Source organism: Myotis yumanensis, unplaced genomic scaffold (assembly GCF_028538775.1).
Source record: "Myotis yumanensis isolate MYYU_CA2020_CCGP unplaced genomic scaffold, mMyoYum1.0.hap1 SCAF_2, whole genome shotgun sequence".
Lineage (NCBI taxonomy): Eukaryota > Metazoa > Chordata > Mammalia > Chiroptera > Vespertilionidae > Myotis > Myotis yumanensis.
In genome coordinates this window covers 116,719,165-116,736,783 of record NW_027223753.1, presented here as the reverse complement: position 1 = coordinate 116,736,783, position 17,619 = coordinate 116,719,165, and the positions used below count along the sequence as shown (strand labels likewise).

The 17,619-nt window shown below is 42.2% G+C and overlaps 1 protein-coding gene across 1 annotated transcript in view; it reads right to left on the bottom strand.

Moving 5' to 3' along the window:
• Positions 1–3,437: 3,437 nt before the first annotated feature.
• The window catches only part of NRIP1 (nuclear receptor interacting protein 1), a 130,228-nt gene continuing 116,046 nt past the window's right edge, over positions 3,438–17,619 (bottom strand). The window contains exon 4 of the transcript XR_011470301.1: positions 3,438–3,724. The gene's annotated coding sequence lies outside the window, so the exon portion shown is untranslated. The remainder of the gene's footprint in view (positions 3,725–17,619) is intronic.

Below are 17,619 nucleotides of genomic sequence, written 5' to 3'. Positions count from 1 at the left end.
CCTGAGAGAGATTTTGATAAAGAAAACCTGTTATATACATAGCCCATGGACACAGGCAATAAGGTAGTGAAGGCCTGTGGGGGGGTGGGGGGGGGTAGGTAGGGGTTTGGAGGAGGGAGGGTGTAGGGAGGAACGGGAGATATCTGTAATACTATTAACAATAAAAAATACATTTTTTAAAAAAGAAAACTTGTTTGCTGAATATCTTGTCTTCCACATAAATTAGACATCTTGTGTTTACATGCAGATAACTGGATGCTCCGCTCCCTGCCGGCCCAAGGCAGAGCTGACAGTAACAGGTATCAGGCACCTGGACGGGCTCCCCACGGGCCATCAGAGGTTCTAATCAGCTTCTCTTAGCCGGCAAATTTTGAACAGTGGGCATGTTCCAAATGTGTCAGGGCATATTTTTCAAACATCACTGCGGATTCATTTGTTATGTCTTGTCTTTTTTTAGACCTTGACAATAAAGGGACGTTTTTTAACCAAGGAAGGGAAAGAGAAGCGAGTGCACACTGATGTTTTATGACATGCAAGGACCCACAGTGAGATTAACCTATTTCTTTGAGATTTTGGGGCCCTATTATATGTGACTCCTTGTTATTTTCCTTTCCACAACTACAATTATATTTCTGAAAGGCAAGGGTGGGGTATTCAAACAACAGTTTCATGCTTACGTGCTCTGAATTCTGACATATTTCAAAGTGTGCACCTCAAGGTGGCGTTTGAGGAAACAGGGCTCTGTACTCTGCTCCAGGTGTGTGTGTGTGTGTGTGTGTGTGTGTGTGTGTCCAACATAGGATATAAGTATTTCAAACATGAGAATATTTGTTTTATTACTCTCTCTATAACACACTAAACCTTTGATACTTAATGAATTTTCACACACATAAAAAAGACAAAGATTTCTAATGTATTTTGTGCATGCTTACTGGAGCCTGCACCAAACCTAGGAAGGTATTTGAGGAACAGAATTCAGAGCATTAAAATGGACTTTTTGCCTGGCTGGCATGGCTCAGTGGTTAAGCATCAACCTATGTACCAAGAGGTCACGGTTCAATTCCTGGTCAGGATACATGCCCGGGTTGCAGGCTCAATCCCCAGTAGGTGGCCAATCAATGATTCTCTCTCATCATTGATGTTTCTCTCTCTCCCTCTCCCTTATTCTCTGAAATCAATAAAATATACACTGAGTGGCCAGATTATTATGACCACCTGATGTTTGTAGGCAAATTAGCTATAATTTCACGCTGAAGTTGCTAGAGGGCCAGACCATTACAAATAGGGAAGCAGATTGTTTACCATAACAGTAGAAGTGATTTTTTTTTTCTGAAGATATGGTTAAACAAAGTGATTTAACAGCCTTTGAACGTGGGAAAGATATATATACTGAGTGGCCAGATTATTATGACCACACCATCAGTACTTCGTTAGGCCACATTTTACCTTCAATACTGCAGCGATTCTTCTTAGCATTGACTCCACGCGATGTTGAAAGGTGATGCGAGGAATCTGACCATGCCTGATGAATAGCACTGTCCAGTTCTGTGAAATTTGATGGTTGTGGAACCAGCTGCCTGATGGCTCTTTTAACTTCATCCCACAAATGCTCAATTGGATTGAGATCTGGTGATTGTGGGGGCCACCTAAGCAAGGTAAAGTCTCTCTCATGTTCTTGAAACCACTCCTGCACAATACAAGCACCGTGGCATGGCGCATTGTCTTGTTGGAAGAAGCCATCTCCATTGGGATACACCATCAACATGATAGGATGAACTTGATCAGCAACGATACTTAGGTATGTTGTGCTATTCAGACGTTGTTCCACACGAATTAAAGGGCCCAAATCATGCCAGGAAAACGTGCCCCAAACCATAACACTGCTCCACCAGCTTGAAGGGTTGTACTCATGCATGTGGGGTTTCATGCTTTCATGCTGTTTCCGCCAAATTCTCACTCTGCCATCTGCATGATGCTACTGGAAAAGTGATTCATTGGACCACATGACTTTTTTCCAATGCTCGACTGTCCAATCCTTGTGTTCCTGTGCGAATTGGAGACGTTTTATCTTAGTAACTGCAGACAGCAAAGGTGTTGGAATAGGCCTTCGGCTTCCATATCCCATACGATGCAGTGTATGGCTAATTTGCCTACAAACGTCAGGTGGTCATAATAATCTGGCCACTCATAATAATATATATGCCACGTTCAAAGGCTGTTAAATTGCATTGTTTACCCATATCTTCAGAAAAAAAATCACTTCTACTGTCATGGTAAACAACCTGCTTCCCTATTTATAATGGTCTGGGCCTCTAGCAACTTCAGTGTGAAATTATAGCTAATTTGCCTACAAACGTCAGTTGGTCATAATAATCTTGCCACTCAGTGTATATTTTTAATAAATGGACTTTTGTAATTTCATTTATTTCATAGGCAGCAGCAAGTGATGTGTAAATTTCCTAGAGCTGCTGTAATGAATCACCACAAACCTGGTGGCTTAAAACAATAGAAATTTATTCTGTCCCTGTTCTGGAAATCAGTTTCACTGAGCCAAAATTAAGGTGCAGCAGGGACACAGTCCCTTCCCACGCTCTAGGGGATAATTTGTTCTCTGCTTCTTCCAGTCCTGATGGCTGGTGGCTGCTGGCATGCCTTGGTTTATGGTTGCATCACTCTAATTTCTGCCTCCAGAGTCACACTGCCTTCCCTTCTTCTATCTGCATCAAATCTCTCCTCTGCCCCTCACCTATAAGAATTCATGTGATTGTATTTCACAGCTTTTGGAATAATCTTTGATAAAGTTTCTAATTCAAAATCTTAAACTTAGGCAAATCTGCAAATTCTATTTTACCACAGAACATTCACAGGTTCCAGGGATTAAGACATGGAGGTCCATTGGGGGACCATATTCAGCTCACCATAGATGGTGAAAACATCACCTTACTAAAAACATATTTCTTCTGGGATACAACCCACCCAGGGAAATTGAAGATAACAGGTACCAACCATGACAGAAAGAACTATTCCCAATAAAAATCTCATGCTGATTGTGATTCAAAAATCAGCGCAAAAAGAGGCTCCTGACTTTGGAAGATAATTGTGTTACAAAATTTTATGAGGCATTTATGTCAAGTTCAGTACTTAGAACAACACTTAAGATAGTTTTTATTCTAATGAGCTACATAAAGCTAATTCAATGTAACTAAGGTATAGAAATTGTTTACTTTTATCTTTTAAAATCTACTCTATAGATATATTAGAAAAGCAAAACTTAAAATGTGTGCACAAAGATGTTTTTGGCAACATTATGTATCATAGCATAAACAAGGATAGGAGAGAAAACTTTATTTAATAAATAAACAACAAGAAAAGTTTATATAAATTATAGGATATCCACATAATGGAATGATATTTAGCCATCTTAAGTTGATATAAAAACTGCTAAAGACATTAGAAAATGTGCATCCAAAATGTAAGTGAAATAAATAAAGACAATATTTGTTTTGTTTGTGAATGTGTAGTTTGAGTAGGGCCCATTGGACATAGCTTCTCTCTACTCCTCTCAGTATCTGTCAGTTATAGCTGCTTCAAGGTTGCAATCATCTGAAGAGTCACTAGTTCATGTGTCCAGTAATTGATAGTGTTGGTCAGAGCCCCTGTACATAGGTTCTCCACATGCCCAGGCTTCCTCGCAACATGTGAGTGGGTTTCAAGAGCCAGTGATCTAAAAATGAGAGCAGAGTAGATGTTGTATCATTTTTTTTTTTTGCTTCTGCCTCATGAAATGTATATTTTTATTTTTAAATCTTTAATGTTGAAAGTATTACATATGTCTCCCTTGACCCCATTGACCCCATATTGCCCACCCCCACCCCCCACCCCAGGCCTTTACCACCCTATAGTCTTTGTCCATGGTTATGCATAAATGCATACAAGTTCTTTGATTGATCTCTTCCCACCCACCCACCATCCCTCTGAAGTTCCACAGTCTGTTCCATGATTCTATGTCTCTGGATCTATTTTGTTTATGAGTTTATTTTGTTCATTATACTCCACATATGAGTGAGATGATATGATACTTGTCTTTCTCTGACTGGTTTATTTCGCTACAGCCGTGGGCAAAGTACAGCCCGCGGGCCAGATCCGGCCCGTTTGAAATGAATAAAACTAAAAATAAAAAAAAAAGACCGTACCCTTTTATGTAATGATGTTTACTTTGAATTTATATTAGTTCACGCAAACACTCCATCCATGCTTTTGTTCTGGCCCTCCGGTCCAGTTTAAGAACCCATTGTGGCCCTCGAGTCAAAAAGTTTGCCCACCCCTGGCTTAGCATGATACTCTCCAGGTCCCTCTATGCTGTCTCAAAGAGCAAGACATCCTTCTTTTTTACTGCTGCATAGTATTCCATGATGTAAATGTACCACATATTTTTTATCCACTCATCTACTGATGGGCATTTGGGCTGTTTTCAAATCTTAGTTTTTGTAAATTGCACTGATATGCACATAGGGATGCATACACTCTTTCTGATTGGTGTTTTGAATTTCTTAAGATATATTTCTAGAGGTAGGATCACTAGGTCAAATGGCAGTCCCATATTTAATTTTTGAGGAAATTCCATACTGTTGTCCATAATGGCTGCGCCAGTCTGCATTCCCACCAGCAGTGTGCCAGGGTTCCCTTTTCTTCACATTTAGACTAGCACTTGTCGTTTATTTATTTATTTATTTGTTGAAGGTAGCCATTCTGACAGATGTGTGGTGATACCTCATTGTCATTTTAATTTGCATCTCTGTGATGATTAGTGACTTTGAGCATTTTTTCATATATCTCTTGGCCATCTGTACATCCACTTTAAAGAAGTGTCTATTTAAATCCTTTGCCCATTTTTTAATTGGATTGTTGGTCTTCCTTTTGTTAAGTTGCATGAGTTCCTTATATATTTTAGATATTAACCCTTTATCAGATGTCACATTGCCAAACATGTTCTCCCTTTTCGTTTTGCTGATTGTTTCTTTTGCTGTGCAGAAAGTTTTTATTTTGATGTAGTCCCATTTGTTTCTCTCTCTATATTTTTTCTTCTCATTACAGCAGTCCCTTTAGTATTTCTTGCAGTGCTGGTTTGATGGTTTAGCCTTTCTTTTTGTTTGGGAAGCTCTTTATTTTACCATCTATTTTGTATGATAGCCTTGCTGGATATAGTAATCTGGGTATTAGATTCTTCCTTTTTATTATCTTGAATATTTCATGCCATTCCCTTCTGGCCTGTAGAGTTTCTGATGAAACATCAGTGGACAGCCTTATGGGAGCTCCTCTATAGGTAACAAATTGCTTTTCTCTTGCTGCCTTAAGATTCTCTCCTTGTCTTTAATTTTTGGCATTTGATGTCAAAATCATGATGTGTCTGGTCATGGACCTGTTTGGGTTCTTCTTGCTTGGGACTCTCTGTGCCTTCTGAAATTGTGTAACTTTTTCTTTCACCAGGTTAGGGAATTTTTTTGCCATTATTTCTTTAAACACGTTCTCTATCCCTTGCTCACTTTCGTCTCCTTCTGGCACTCCTATTATGTCAATACTAGAGACCTGGTCACAAAATTCATGCACTCAGGGGGTCCCTCAGCCAGGCCTGAACCCTCTCGCAGTTCAGGAGACCTCAGGGGATCTCTGACTGCTGCAGAGACAGGAGAGGCTCCCACCACCACCACTGCGCTCACCAGCAGTGAGCCTGGCTTCTGGCTAAGTGGCACTCCCCCTGTGGGAGCGCACTGACCACCAGGGGGCAGTTCCTGCATTGAGTGCCCCCTGGTGGTCAGTGCACATTATAGCAACTGGTTGTTCCACTGTTTGGTCAATTTGCGTATTAGCCTTTTATTATATAGGATTGTTAAGTTTTATGTTGTCCCACGGTTCCCTGAAGCTGTCCTCTTGTCTTCTAATTCACTGATGTAATCCTTGGCTTCCCTAATCTGCTGTGTATTCATTCCACTGTGTTCTTTATTAGTGTTATTACATTATTCATAGTTACTATATCTTTTCTCAAGCTGTTGAGCATCTTTGCCATCATTATTTTGAACTTTATGTCTAATAAATTTCTTCTCTCCATTTCAGTTAGCTCTTCTTCTGGAGAATTTTAATTGCTCTTTCATTGTTTTTATGTTATCTCCCCATTTTAGCTGCCTTTTTGGGTTTGTGTTCATATATTAGGTAGATCTGGTACAACTCCCAGTATCTAGTGCAGGACAATGTCAGACACTGTTTCTGACTGGCCCTGAGTACCCAGTTTGGAGCTATCAGCAATCCACAGTGGTGGCTCCCTCTACTGGGGCTGGGTTCCTTTGGAAAGGGTCATGATATGCACCAGGATCTGCTTTTCCTAGCCCCAGGCCCCAGATTAGATCAGGCAAAGATTCAAAGCCTCCATAGACCCAGCTCTGCCTGGAGTCCCCTTGACACTCAATCTTAATTAGCCTCATGCTATCGACCACAGGGTAGGGTGAGAGGTCTTCCAACAGGGTGGGGCAACTTCCTCCCCCCCGCCCCCCAAGGCAAAAACTGCCTACATAGTAATGTTCACTGGAGAAAGATGTCCTCTGCCGTATGAAGGGATGACTCAGCACAAGAAATTGGAGTGGCTGCTCTCCAAGCTCAAATCCAAGAGCCCCCAAACCTGGCTTCTGCTCACACAGCTTCAGTCCACTCTGCCTTCCCTCTGCTGGAGCCCAAGGTGAATGGCTGCACATGAAATTTTGTGTCTTGGCCCTTTAAAAGGTTGCCTGCATTTCTAATAATCTCTCCCTGGCACACAGCAATCCTGCTGCTTTCATAGCCAGATGTTATATGGGCACCTTTCTCAGTTCAGGTGCCCTGGACTGGGAAGCCCAGGTTGGGGATTATACCCCGGAGTTCTCAGTGGGAATCCCCCACAGGTGAGCTATCCCTCTGAATCTTCAGCTGCTGCTTACCAGCTCTTTCATGCCTCTGCTCTTCCTACTGGTCTCTATGCGGTCTCCACTTTCAGTCCTTGGTTATCAATGTTCTCTCCAGCTAGTCTTCAGTTGATTTTTTAGGGTGATTTTTTCTGTATTTTAGTTGCATTTCCAGTTTGGTCCTGAGAGAGTGTCAGTGTAGCTTCCACTTACTCTGCTGCCATTTTTGAATCCCTTTTACCACCTTGCCATAGAGCCATGCAACATCACTTTGCCACATTATATTCATCAAGGCAGCTGCAGGCCCCATCCAGTTATACACGGAGGGAAAATAAGGCTCCACCTTCCACCCCTCCACAGAGAGGCAAGTTTCTGGCATCAAAATTTATTTTATGGCCCATTTTTGAAAGTACAGTTAGTTACACAAGCTTATTAGCTATATACAGAGCAAAATCCTGACAATGTTAAACACAACTATTTTATTACTAGCAGATTAGAAGAAAAATAGCAATAGCATTTTATATTAAGAGAAGTAAATAATAACTTGTGGTAGAATTATAACTTTTATTTTCTTCTTCATGTACTTTTCGAAATCCACCACAAATTTTATTAGTAAATATAATTGTTAGGATTGAAAATATAAACATTATTTTTGGAAAGAAAATTTATGAACAGCACTTTAAACATTTGCATATGTAATAATACGTCATGTGATCCCAGCAATAATCCAGTGAGCAAGAGGTACTAAACTCCTTTTCAGGCCCCAAATCTAGGACTACAATAGATTTGATGCTAGCTTGTGGTGGGTCTCAACTTCATAGTCCAGGTTTTTTATTCTAAAGTTTTGTTTTCCATGGTACCACAGTTCCTGTGGTTTCTCCTTTAAAATAGGTTGGAGCCCTAACCGATTTGGCTCAGTGGATAGAGCGTCGGCCTGCGGACTGAAGGGTCCCGGGTTCGATTCCGGTCAAGGGCATGTACCTGGGTTGCGAACACATCCCCAGTGGGGGTTGTGCAGGAGACAGCTGATCGATGTTTCTCTCTCATTGATGTTTCTAACTCTCTATCCCTCTCCCTTCCTCTTTGTAAAAAATCAATAAAATATATTTTTAAAAAAATAAAATAAAATAGGTTGGAAATTGCAGCCAATACTACCACAAGGGAAGATCTTCTGCCACTTTCTTGCTTCTTATTCACAGTAATAGAAAGATAATTTTTGCTCCCTCCCTTTGCCATCAATTTTGCTTTAGAGGTAAGTGCTGGAATGGGGGGAAATTAAACATCTTTGAGAAGTTTCTGAAAAGGTTCAGGGAAAAATAAAGGGGGGAATGCAGAAGTTTGGAATGGGGACTTGGGAGAATTCTCTCAAAGGGAAACACAAGCAGGAGCACAGGGTGGTTTGGGCTCCTGTTCACTAAGGCTCACAGAGCACAGGCAGGCACAGGGGCAGTCTTCTTCTTGACGGTGGTCTTGATCATGGAGATGCTGAGAGTAAATGAGAGAACAGGAAGCAGGGATAACTTTCCTAAGGACCACAGTTTCTGTAAGAAAGAGGAGAAATTTCTGGGGATGGACCAGTAAAGAAGTGAGTACCTAGTTCTAGGAGCTGTTCTTAAATAAATATAGGATTTCCATAAGGTGAGTGCTGCTAACTCAGAATTGCCAGCAAATCTTGAAGGAAAAAAAAAAAAAGATGTCTGTTTAGCTTAAGAATTCAAAAGCAACATGAATTTGACCTCAATCAAAACTGTCCTCTGAGTTGAAACTTGTTTCAAGTGTGTTTAGGTTCACATGGAATATTCTATTAGAAAGAGAAGAAAAACTTTATAATATAAACAAAAGGACATAAAATTGATATCCTTATTAATAAAAGCCTAAGTGGTCGTCAAGCCATGATGCCCTTATGCTGTCACAAGATGGCTGCACGCACAGCGGGTGCACACGGCTATATATATATATATATATATACTGTAATGTGACACACCACAAGGGAACATCTTGTTGTTATACTGAACCTACATGAAAGGCACTCAGCCACACTCATTTTGAGTCCTACAGCATCAGCAGAACCAGCTCTACCAATCACCACTATTAGATCTCAGCTCATTCTCCTGCTATCTGCCTTACATCCAGCCTATGGAGCTTGTGTTACAACCTAAGCCTTTTCCCTTGGATTAGTACTAGTAAATACACTTTGAGCCCTTAAGGCTAGTTAATTTTAACTTCCAGCCTATTGTCTATAGTCTGAAGAGGGAAGGCAAACATTAAAATATAGAAAGGAGCCTTGACTTGGGGTGGTGAACACACAATACAATATACAGATGATATATTATGGAATTGCACACCCGAAACCTATATAATTTTGTTAACCAATGTCACCCAAAAAATTCAATAAAAATTAAAAAATAATCAAATTAAGATTAGTGGTCAAAAGATCCTTGTTCTAACGCTTAGGCAAATTGAATAATAAAAGTAGATATTACTGAATGCTCATCAATATTTCTGATACTTCTTTTAGGTATGCTATATGACTACATTTCCTACTCCCCTGAATTTAGTAGACCAGAGCTTTGTTTTGTGCAACGTGAAGAGGTATTAGGTCTTTTAAAAGTAAATCAATGCTCAATTCACTATGTTCTTTCCCCTCTGCCATGGCATCCAGGGACATTTCCAAATAGTGGATGCTCCACCACCCTGGGTCCTAGAGTGAGAACAACCAAAACAGGGCCCCCTGACAATGAGATGACCAGAACAGAGCCCCCTGTCAAAGCAAGTTGGACATGTAGCAAGAATATGAAATAAATCTTTGTGGTTTTCAGTCACTCAGAGTTTAGGTTGAAATTGATGGGTTTGGAATTGTAACCATCAATTTCTTTTGATGAAACCATTAAAAAAGCATTTTTGAGCATAGTAGTGGTAAAAAATTTGAATTACTAGAAGGTAAGTGCTACCCTCTGAAAGTACATATCAAAAACAAATTAAAAAAGTATATCTACATAAAATCTGCACACTAATGTTTATAGCAGCATTAGTCATAATTATCAAAACTTTGGAAGCAATTGAGATGTCCATCAATATGTGAATAGACAGACAAACCGTGATACATACAATGGAATATTATTCAGAGATAACAAGAAAGGAGCTATCAAAGTGCAAAAGACATAAAGGAAACAATTGCACATTGAATATGTATATGGTGGCAGGTTGTTGCATTGAGGATGGCCTAGTGGATTCAATTGTGGAACATTTAGTGAAGAGTTATGGATCTGAATATTATCTCAACAGAACATGAAAAAAAATAAAATGAAATTCTCAGAAAGCAGAGAATGAATTTAGGTAAATTATGATTAATGGGAAGGAGGAAGAGTCAAAATAGTATGGAAGTTAGCCCTCAGTGCCAGAAATATACCATCCCATGGGGAGAAATAATGTTGCAGCACAGTGTTGCTTGAGCAGATGACTCTTAGAGAAATAAGGTAAGTAGGATGGATTCACTTTGTGAATGGAACCATAGGGACTTCTGCAAACCAACTCCCCAGCAACACAATAAAATGAGTGAAAATTATTTTTTAAAAGTACCTTGAAAATGTTCCTAAGGGCATACAGCAAATAAGAAACATTTATAAAAGAAAATCTCAATTAAATCTTGGTAAGAACAGTCAGAGTCTATGGCATTTGAGCCATGACCTGCTCCTTCTCCCTTGCCTCAGCTTAGGTGATGGAAGCTCCACTCAAATTAGGTGTGTCAACATAAGAAATGTCCAGACTTGTAGAGAATTTTTATAAGAGTTTATTGGAGTCAAGCTGATGACATATGCCAGGAGCAAGATCTAAAATGCTTTGGATAATAACAGTTTTGCAGTTCTTTCATGCAAAGGAAGGAATGTACAGAAGATTACATGGAGGTGGGAGAAAGCAAGCTGGGATTGGATTACAGGATAGTTAACAAGATTATATGCTTTCTTGAATATTCTGTTATTTCAAAGGTGTGCCAAACTAGATGCACAGAAACAATGGACAGGTCTTGCTTAAGGCAAGGATATAAGAGTTTTACTAAAAGAAGTTAAATTCCTGGCATGGCTACCCTCCATGATCTGCCCAGCAGGTAATTTATGATCAGATCACCACTGTGAAGTTACTTTCCATAGAATCCCTTTTTATTTGTTTACAAGTGTGATTAAGAAGATGAGAATCTCTCTCTCCAGCTCACAGTCAAAGATGTCAATATCTCCTTGGAAAGGCAAGGTCACCGGCATTTCTCAGTCCAGCAAAGTTCTGTGTTACAGAGGCTAAATTCCATGTGAGTGCCCCTGAAAGTCAAGGGCTCTTTTCCTCTACCCAGCTTTCATTCTAAGGGCAGAAAGTCTGCCCTAAGTATGGCAGGCCAAGAATACTTGGCTTTGATTTCCTTAACCCCAGCTTGTTCATAGGGTAGAGGTTCTCCATCAGGAATGTCAATGAAACAAGAGGTTCTCATGATTCTGATTTGATTTGTACTGTAGTTTTAACACAATCATGTTTCCTTCTCTCTCTCAGAACACTTCACTAACCTGACCATAGTCTCTCACCTTGATGATCATTGACCCCTGAGGCAGGCAGAGACAATAGCCCTGTTCTAACAAATGGCCACCAGGTTTAAGCCACTAGCAGGCTAAAGATATCATCTTGATCTAAAGTATGTTTTTGCTCTTGAGTTGGGACAACTACCTTGGCTACCTCTCCTTGAAACTCTGGAGCTGACCTTGGAGTTGTCCTCAAAACATGGAGAAATGATTTATTACTCTTATGACCAATCAGTTTCTAACATGACCCTGAATCCCTAACCCACAGTGTCTTGTGATTTTGCCCTATATAATATGCAACTTACACATCATCGGAAAGTTGGGTCTTTTAGAGTATAAGCTTATTTGTCTCTGGATTGGCCAATTTTAATAAACTAATCCTACCCCCCCCTTTTTTTTTACTGTAAACCCCTGCTTATGCATTTTTTGGCATGGATGTGCAGGCACACAAACTTAATTATTGGAGTGCAGTAACAGTAAGCTGAGAATACCAGAAGCAATCATCCCCACCAGCTACCTGCTTATCAAGCAGGAGTGTCATTGTGAAAGAAGCAGGCCACTGTCTTGGCCTCAGCAATGGAGCAGTGACTCAGAAATTTTGCCCAGGGGACTGAGGCAGGCAATAAAATTAGAGAACTCTGAAGCTCCTTCATTGAGAACAGAGTGTGAGAAGGTTCAAGCCTAAAGTGTTCTCAAAAACAATAAAGAGGGGCTCTCCCTCTAGGGAGCATGCCCCTGACATTCTCTTTCCCCTCTACTTCCCCGACAGGCACACATCCCCTAACCTTTAAGGGATTCCCATGAAACTTACAATCAAGGGAGAAATGGTCCTTGTTTCACTGTCCTAAGTATGTTTTTGCTGTGATCAATAAATTCTTGCTTGCTTTTTAAAACAAACAAATACAAACAATAAAGATCTTGGTGGTACACAATTGAAAAAGGCTTGTAGCTCCATGAGAAAAAGTTAAATAATAGGCCAGGCAATTTACCAGAGAGAACCAGGAAAAGATATGGCTAAGAAGAGCCCTCCTGGGAACAAAACAAATCTCAAAGACTGGTCTCAAAAACTACTCTTGAAAACAGGTCCAAATTTAATTGGATCAGACAATGTAGCTATATATGTCCTTGAGCATCGCCAAAAACAATCCTATCTAATAATAGAGAAACATGGTAATTAACCATAACTTCGCTACCCTTCCCATTGACTAATCAGCGAGATATGCAAATCAACTGCCAACCAAGATGGCGGCTGGCAGCCAGGCAGCTAAAGCAAACAGGAGGCTTGCTTGCTCCAGTGATGGAGGAAGTTAGGTTCCCTGCCTGCCGCTGCTGGCCTCTGAGCTTGCACTCTAAGCAACTATGTTGCAATTATAGAACCTAAACAAAGCCCAGAAACCTGCTTTCAGCTGTCAGAGCTGGAGTGAGCAGGACCGCAACAGTGTTACAATTACAGAACCCAAACAAAGCAGATACCTGCTTTCAGCAGCCCAGGTATCAGAGCTGGAGCCGAGCCTCAGAGCTAAAGCTGGCTCTCAGCTCCAGTGACAGCCATAGAAGGTAAATAAATCCCAGAATAAAAAAAAAAGAAAAAAAGGACAGGTTGGAAGCTTCAGTCACCCACCAGCCTGAAAACGGCCCTCAGCCCCTCACCCAGACTGGCCAGGCACCCCAGTGGGGACCCCCACCCTAAAGGGGGTGCAACCAGCTGCAAACAGCCATCATCCCCTCATCCAGGCTGTCCAGGCACCCAAGCGGGACCCCCACCCTGATCCAGGACACCCTTCAGGGCAAACCAGCCGGCCCCCACCCATGCACCAGGCCTCTATCCTATATAGTAAAAGGGTAATATGCCTCCCAGCACCGGGATCAGTGAAGCCACGAGGCCTCTTGAACCTGGGATCAGCGGAGCCTCCCAGCACCGGGATCAGCAGAGCAGCGAGGCCTCCCAGCACTGGGATCAGCGGAGCCTCGAAGCCTCCTGGCCCCTGGAGCAGCATGACAGGGGGCAGGGCCCAAACCCCCTGATCACCCTGCGGCTCTGTGTGTGACAGGGGGCGGGGCCACAACCTCCCAATCCGCCCTGCTCTGTTCCTGACAGGGGAAGGTGCCCCAACCCCCTGATCAGCCCTGCTCTGTGCCTGATAGGGGGGAGCTCCCCAACCCCCTGATCGGCCCTGCTCTGTGTGTGATAGGGTGCGGTGCCCCAACTCCCCCATGGGCCCTGCTCTGTGTGTGACGGGGTGGAGGCACAACCTCCCCATCGGCCCTGCCCTGAGTGTGACAGGGGGGAGTGCCCCAACCCCCTGATCAGCCCTGCTCTGTGGGTGACAGGGGGCGGCGCCCCAACCCCCGATCCACCCTGCTCTGTGTGTGACAGGGGGCGGTGCCCCAACTCCCCTATCGGCCCTACTCTGTACATGACATGGGGGAGCTCCCCAACCCCCTGATGGGCCCTGCTCTGTGTGTGACAGGGTACAGAGCCCTAACCCCCCTGATGGGCCCTGCTCTGTGTGTGACAGGGGGCAGTGCCCCAACCCCCTGATCAGCCCTGCTCTGTGCATGACAGGGGGTGGCGCCGCAACCTCCCCACTGACCCTGCCTTAAGTGTGACAGGGGGCGGCGCCCCAACCCCCCAATGGGCCCTACCCTGAGCGTGACTGGGGGTGGCATCGCAACCTCCCGATCCGCCCTGCTCTGTGCATGACAGAGGGCGGTGCCCCAACTCCCCAATCAGCCCTGCTCTGAGCCTGACCAGGGGCTGCACCTAGGGATTGGGCCTGCCCTCTGCCACCCGGGAGTGGGCTTAAGCCAGCAGGTCATTATCTCCCAAGGGGTCCCAGACTGTGAGAGGGCACAAGTGGGGCTGAGGGACAGGGTCCGCTCACCCCCCCGCTCACCCCCCTCACCCCCCGGCCAGTGCACAAATTTTTGTGCACTGGGCCTCTAGTAGAATAATAAGCAGGCAATTGGTGGAGCCTAACAGCTGGGAGTGACACCAAAAGCGGCAGACAGTTTAACAGGGAGATCAGGGAAAGAGACTGTCAAAAAGAATACTGCCAAAGCCAGGTGACTGAGCTGACAGAAATTATAGAAGTCCTAACTATATGGTAAGGCACCCTATGTTCACAGGTTGGAAGATTTAATTTAAAATGACAACACTCCCAAAATTGATCTATAGATTCAACACAATCCCTAGCAAAATCCCAGCTATCATCTTTGCAGAAATGGACAATGTTATTCTAAAATTCATAGTAAATTTACAGAACAGAAATAGTAAAAATAATCTTGAAAAAAAGAAAAAGGCCTTACACTTCTTGATCTCAAAAATTACTCCAAAGCTACAGTTATCAAGATGGTGTGGTACTGGCATAGAATAATCATATAAATCAATGGAACAGAATTGAGTGTCCAGAAATAAACCCTCATATTTATAATTAACTTTATACCTTCATGGTGCATATGTGGCAATAACCAACCCAAATTTTCATTAGTTGTCTATCCTGCTTTTGAAGAGTAACTACAGCAAAGTTCTTAGCACAATTATTCATAAGAGGTAAAAATAAAAACAATCCAATGTTCATCAACTGATAAATGGATAAGTAAAACATGACATATACATATAATGGGAAATTATTCAGCAGTAAAAGTGTCACTGGAAAGGGACCAGGCTTGGATGGGTCTGCCTTGGCTGGAGGGTAGTATGTGGGTTTTTGACTTCCTGCAGGAAAGATTTCATAATGCGAGTCCAGGTGATTGAGAGTATGTTTACTAAAGGAGGGGACAGTGAAACAAGGAAGTGCTTAGGATAGAAGAAGCAACAGAAAAGGGTAGGTGGGACTGCTTTGGCTCTCTAGAAATAATATAGAAAATATGTAACAGGGCTGCTGTTAGCTCACTGAGAAGTCAGAGCAAAGGGGACCTTGGAGACAGGTTCAGCGGGTAAGCCCAGGACAAGTTGCCGCTGTTCATTGCTTTCCTGCTTGCAAGTCTTGTGGGGACCCTTAGAGAGAAAAGTAAAGATGCCCTGTCACATGGCTGAGCAGCATCCAGGGCATGGAGCCACTGGCTGTGGGCATGGACCCTCAGACTACCTGGGCCCTAGCGCTGGGGGCCCAGGAGCTGCCTCCAGGTCTGCCACTGGCTGGCACGGGGAGTCACCCCATTTAGAAAAAGTGAAAAAGAAAGGTAAAGATGTACTCCTGAGAGGGAAGATGTGTGTGGGCTGGGCATGCTGCAGAGAGAGCCTGTGCTGGGTTTTTGTGTTGAAGGTTATTATCTGTTTTCTAAAGGTGGGAACTTTAGGGGAGGTTTTAGGGGAGAGTCTCAGTAGAATATTCATCAGCTTTATACTGATGCTCTAAAATGAGATTTATTCCCCTGACTTCATTCATCCTTGGGTGTGGTTAGCAAAAATAGTACTAATTAGATTTCTGTTATTTATTAACCTGGATAGGGTGATTTAAGCAGTTTACCCTCTGGTTAGAGGTGATAAGTATAAACCATTTACTATTTTAAAAAATATATTTATTGTTGAAATATTGCAGATGTCCCCCCCCCCCCGCCCCGCCACACACACACACACACACACACACACACACACACACACACACATTTACTTTTAAGTGTCCTTGGTAAGGGAAGATAGGATTTTGTGACTAACTAGACGGGCTGCTTGGCCATTTAACTATCTGTCTCAGTGTCCCTATTCCACTTGTCCTGGTTTACTAATCTGTCTCAAGAGAATGAAGTACTGTTATATGCTACAACATAGACGAACCTTGAAAGCATTAAGCTAAAAGTGAAAGAAGCCATTCACAAAAGATCACATATTATATGATTCCATTTATATGAAACATCTAGAATGTATAAATGTAGAGACAAAAACTAGATTAGAGATTATCTAAGGCAGTGAGAAGAAATGGAGGGGTTTTTTGGGGGTCAGAAAAATGTTCCTAAATTGGCTTATAGTAACTTTATCAATAATTAAAAATCATTTACTATGCACTTTAAATGGGTGAATTATACAGTATGTCAATTATATCGCCCTAAATCTATTACATGGAGAGAGGGAGGTTGGGAGGGAGGAAGGTAGCACCCTAATAGGTAAGATGCTCTGGCCTGTGTTCCCGATTAAGATTTTACTTGCTAATGATCAGAAGGAGCCTGTAAATACTATATGTTCCCATTCACCTAGCAGCATGGATGTCACGGGTATCTTACAAGTTGCACTTTAACTACTCAAAGACCTTAGCTTCTGGAAACCTTCCTCACATCACTATCAGTTACAATTTGGAGCCAAAGAGAGTCCTGGAGTAGAACTTGAGTGTGATCACCTCTCCCTTAATACATCAGTTCTACAATTCTACAAACATCTTTGTAAGGATGAAGAGATGCTGAGAAAAATCTGATTTTAAATGTCTGGACTTACGCGAAGCTCCTTTACTTTAATGAAAGTATGAGTATGATTATCCTTTATTAAAATAGTTAAGATTAGTAGCCTTCTTGATTTGCTCAAGCTAGAAAGGAGCTTATAGGAAGAGAACAGATTAGGGTCCCCTCTTTCTTAGCAAAAGTAGGGACACTGTGCTTCAAACTTCTCCATCCTTCCTCTAAATACCCCAAGGCTCTCTAATTACATATATACCCACATGAAAATCTCTCCTTTATCTGAGAAGGACTCTCTTGAAGCCAGATGTTGCCATATGTTTCTTCCCCAGGACCTTATGTTGGGCAGAAATCATGAGTCGTGTTTTCAGTTCTACTTGGTTAGGGAAAAGAACTAGCCCATCACCACTGCAAGCCAATCTCCTCCTGAATCTGTTCTATATTTGGATTTTTCACTTCCTTTTGGACACATAACAAGCAGGATTAAATCAAGACCTTAATTCTTCTCTTGGGGATTAGGAACAAGAAATGTGGTTTTTTTTCTAGATAAAAATGCAATAGTTAAAAATGTTTATTATGTTAATTTTATATCAGAACACAAGTGTTGGGAATGACAAGAACAGCACTAGGTGTTAGACCAGAGAGGTCAGACCAAACCTGGGTTAAGCAATCTTGGTACTTGGGTTCTGACTAGGAAAGAATTCACAGCCAAGACCCAAACTGTAAGAGAACATTTATTTGGA